The sequence below is a fragment of the Octodon degus genome, unplaced genomic scaffold (assembly GCF_000260255.1).
Source record: "Octodon degus isolate 3935 unplaced genomic scaffold, OctDeg1.0 scaffold00004, whole genome shotgun sequence".
NCBI lineage: Eukaryota > Metazoa > Chordata > Mammalia > Rodentia > Octodontidae > Octodon > Octodon degus.
The window spans coordinates 25,987,454-25,992,365 of NW_004524580.1; the positions used below are offsets into that span (position 1 = coordinate 25,987,454).

At 37.8% G+C, this 4,912-nt stretch overlaps 1 long non-coding RNA gene across 1 annotated transcript in view; it reads left to right on the forward strand.

Moving 5' to 3' along the window:
• The window catches only part of LOC111817275, a 4,011-nt gene extending 2,335 nt beyond the window's left edge, over positions 1–1,676 (forward strand). Inside the window, exon 3 of the long non-coding RNA XR_002821516.1 lies at positions 441–1,676. This is a non-coding gene — a long non-coding RNA (uncharacterized LOC111817275). The remainder of the gene's footprint in view (positions 1–440) is intronic.
• The last annotated feature ends 3,236 nt before the right edge of the window (positions 1,677–4,912 follow it).

The window sequence follows — 4,912 nt, forward strand, 5'->3', positions numbered from 1 at the left end:
AACATTTAAAAATTAGAATATATTTTAAAAATAGGCATAAAGAATTATATACTTCTTATGTTTACACATAAGTCCAAAAAACTAACTATATACAACCTTTAAGCAGGACAGTCCCACAATATTCCCTTTCCTGTCTCTTGCTTTCATTCACCAGTCCCTTCTTTTTGAACAATCATCTACCCTAGAGACAGCATAGCAGCAACTGGTGAAGAATCTTGATAGAATCCCAGAGAAAACAGATTATTAGTGAGTGATGTAGGTGCATGATTGATATGACATTCTCCTAGTACATGAGCTGGGCTTGACTCTTTAGAAAATGTTTTTCAGGGGCTGGGGAGATGGCTCAGTGGAATAAGCGCTTCCCTAGCAAGTACAAGGGTCTGAGTTCAATCCCCGGTTCTGCCAAAAAAAAAAAAAAAAAGAAAGAAAATGTTTTTCAGACTGAAGATACTGGTACCAGAATTACCTTGGGAGACAATGGCATACTGCACTTAGCCCTTTGTGTTGTGGCTATCAATTGAAACTTCTTACTTTCTCCCCCTAGGTTGTAAATTCTTTAAGGAAAGCACTGAGTCTCATCTACATCCCCAGACCCTATCACAGAGCTTGGCATATAGTAGATCAATGTCCAGCACCAGAATTAATCAACATGTGTTTGTACAACGAATGAATTCTTGGCTCTTTGCCTTTACAATTTTCTCTTTCTTTTCCTTTATCATAGAACTAAACAAATCCCTGGTAAAACTAAATGACTAATTTCATCCTCTGTCACTTGGAGTTTAAGAAACCTAGTTCACCAGTTCAGCTATTAAGTCAGCCTTAGAACTCATATGTCATGGGTCTCTTTCTTACTACTAATAAAAAAAAATAGTAGACGCTGTTATCAATAGATACCTAGAATTCAGTTCTTTTTTTATTTCAGAAACACATACGCTCTATTCTCAGATCCAGTCCTTCAGATGGGGCTCACACCCCCTCTCTTATCTCCAAGATAAACCCAAAGTCCAGGTATAAACAATGAGTTTATGACCTCCATGACCAAAATAATTACTTAGTTCATGGGATAATTCATCACCCACTTTTCTAGTCAGTGGTAGAACTTGTGTTCATCTGGTGAGGATAAATAATCTTTTCCACGTGGAACATTAAGCAAGGTCAATTTAAACCTGTAGCTACTAGTAGCCATCTTGCTATAGCAAGAGAATAACCTACCAAAGAAAGAAGCCATGCCATGAGATGTAGAGAAAAACATTCTTGACAACATAATTGACAGACTACTACTATATAAATATTCATCCAAGCTTGATACAAGTTTGCTGCTGGACTTTCAGCTATATGATCCATTAAACTGAGCCTCCTTCTATTTGAAAGATATGTGTGTATGTATATGATCTGACCAGCACCTTGAGCATGCAGAAGGCCCATCCCCATGTTTATTGGGTACTTGCTTCTTTCTTCAGGTCTTGATCTCCAAGTGTGGGATTATGCCACTGAAAATAGGGTCCTAGAATAGCTATTTGGCTATACAGTGGAAATAGCCAGTGGCTTTCAGATAAGGATATAGAGGCATTGCCTAATAGTTGACAGCATTTTGAATGTGGTAAACTGTGTTCCATCTCACTTTGAGTACTCAGGAGCTACATACTCTTAGGAAGATATAAACATAAAAATAAGATTGAAAAAAAATGTGGAGGAAAAGAAATAGAAAAAAATAATACAATTATATGCTGGGAAGAAAATATTCATAAAGAGGTGAAAATCCTGAGAGAAATATAAAGTGCGATGAGCAGGGACTTGATTACTGTAAATGAAGGGGCCACACACCAAGTTGGTTTGGTAAGATCTTTAAACTCACTTGCAAAGGAAATTCCTGGCCTGTAAAAGAAGCCAAGCAGTACATTAGCAGCTTTACCACTACTGGGGTCTAATACCAGACACCCACATCTTGTAGAAGAGGTTTAATCTGGCTCCTATTTTAAGGGAATTTACTCCATGTTCAGCTGATCCCAAGGCAGAAACCTCAAGGCTGAAGGGAGTTGTGGGTCAGAGCTGCTTAGTTCATGGCAACTAAGAAGTAGAGGAACAGTGTCAGAGTGGAAGGGGTGTGGGGCTAGGGATGTGACCCAAGGTCACACCTCCATGATCTACCCAGACACGTACAAAAATGTGCTCCATCAGTCCCCTGGGGGCTCCAAGCCAATGAACTGTGTAATTAATCTTAAACACTCTAAGTGGGATTTTTTAAAAAGAAATTTACATTTAAAAGCTAATAAGGAAGGAATCTCATCATAGAGCTACGGAAAACAGTCCTAAAATTCATCTGGAACCAGAAGAGACCTAGAATAGCAAAAGCAATTCTGGACAAAAGAAAGGCAGGTGGCATCACAATCCCTGACCTGAACTTATAATACAAACTACTGTGATCAAATCAGCCTGGTGCTGGCAAAAGCAGACCTGAGGATCACTGGAACAGTTTAAAGGATGTAGATACAACTACAAACACACTCCGCCAACTTATCTTTAACAAAGGAGCAAGCATGTTCACTGGGGGACAGATAGCTTCTTTAATAAAAAAAAAAAAAAAAAAAGGAAAAACTGGCTCGATAAATGCCAAAGAATATAATTAGACCCATGTCTATCACCATGCACTAAACTAAAGTCAAAATGGATCAAAGGTCTAAATATTGAAACAGGAACACTAAATCTACTGCTGGAGAAAATAGGTAGAAATCTTTAAGATTTAAGGATTGGCAGAGAGTTCACGAACAAAAGATCAAACTTCAATGGAAATACTTCAGAGAATCAACAACTGGGATCTCAACTTATTGAAAAGCTTTTGCACATCAAAAAAAAAAAAATCACCAACATAGTAGAAAGAAATCTCATGAATTGGAAAGAAATTTTACTGATTGTCCCTCAGACAAAGAACTTATATCTAGAACATGTAAAGTATTAAAAAAAGAAAACATTGTTGGGCCAGCCAGATAACTCAGCGGATTAAAGTGCCTGCTTAGGCGGATGCTGCAGCTGGGATTTGATCCCCAGCATGCCATGCTGGCCCCACCCCCAGGGTGCATTGAGACAGAGATGGAGACTAGGTGTGGTGTTGTTCACCTCTAATCCCAGCTCTTGGGAGGTTGAAAATTCATGGATCACTAGGAGTCCCGTTTGTGTAGTGAGACCCCGTAGACCCTGCACTAAATACAAAAGAAAAAAAAAATTACCCACAAAATTCAAAGACCTAATTATCTACTTCTTTTCTTCCATATTTTGTTGCTTTTTCTTCTTATTTTTATGTTTACTTTTTTCACTCCAAAGAATTATACCACTGGTAGTTTGTATCCATTTTTGAGTAATATATCTGAATTTTTTAAAATTCATGGTATAATATTGTGAATGTATAAATAAATCATTGTAATAAAGTCATTCACATACTTGCTTGCTTGTGGTATTTTATTTGATTCGTTTCATCTGGCATAATCTGGCATAAATACACATTTCTAGGTGTTTGTTTTTTTTTTTTTTTTTTTTTTTTGGTGTGTGTATGTTTGTGTGTGCAGGGTCCCACTACACAGCCCAGACTTGTAGTGATCCTCTTGATTTCTGCCTCCCTAGTGCTGGAATTACAGGCGCACGCCACCACGCCCAGACCACATTGCTAGCTCAGCATACCTGGGGGCAGGGCTGGAGTGGCATGCAGAGCCAGGGATCGAACCCTGGTCCCTGCTCTTACTTAAGCAAGCGCTTAGTCTGCTGAGCTATACTGCTGGCCCTGAATACACGTTTCTTAAATGAAGAAATACAAATGGCAAAAAAATGTATGAAAAAAAGTTCAATAGCACTGGAGAAATGCAAATTAAAACAATAATTAGTTCCATCTCACCCCCAAAAGGATGGCTATCATCAAGAAGTCAACCAATAACAAGTGCTGGAGGGGCAGTGGGGAAAAGGAACCCTTCTCCACTGTTGGAAGGACCAAGATTGGTACAACCAGTACGGAAATAAATATGGAGATTCTTCAGAAAATTAGGATTAGAGATCCCATTCAACCCAGCTATTTCTCTTGTGGGTATTTCTCAGAAAAACTGAAAACATCATACCACAGCAATATATGTGCACCTATGTTTATAGAAGCAAAATTTGTCATAGCTAAATCTTGGAAACATCCCAAATTCCCATCACCCAAAGAACAGATTTAAAAAAAAAAGAATAGATTTTTAAAATGTGGTATTTTTATACAATAGAGTATTACTCAGCTATAAGGTAAGTGGATACAACTAGAAACCATATTCATAAGTGAAATAAATCATACCTGCATGTATAAACATCATATTCTCTTCTAGTATTTGAACCTGAAAAAGTAAATAAAATCTGAAAGGTACAATAGATACTGTGAAAGGGAAAGAAACTTCTAAAAAGAAAACACAACTGGGATGAAGAAAAAAGAAAAGATCGAAGGAAGGGAAATATATATGTATACAAGATAGATAATTGTACGATTAATTTCTATTGGTTTATTGAAAGGAGCAGTTAATACTTAATTGTTTGATGAATTTCACATGTATATATCTGATGATCTGCACATCTCCTTTGAAGACAAACAATATACAATACAATAACCATTATTGAATTCTTACCATTCTGTTTAGTGAAATTGTGTATCACTTCTAAATTTTTACTACTTTTTATTCTCTTTAAAAAATTAAAACAAGGGCTGTAGAGATAGCTCAGTGGACTAAGTGCCTGCTTAGGCAAGTGCAGGGATTGGGGTTCGATCCCCGGTACCACATACTGCACCGCCCCCACCCCCGGGCACACTGAGCCAGCAATGGAGTCCAGGTGTGGTGGCATATGCCTGTAATCCTAGCTGCTAGGTAGGCTGTAATCAGGATGATCACTATGAATCTGAACT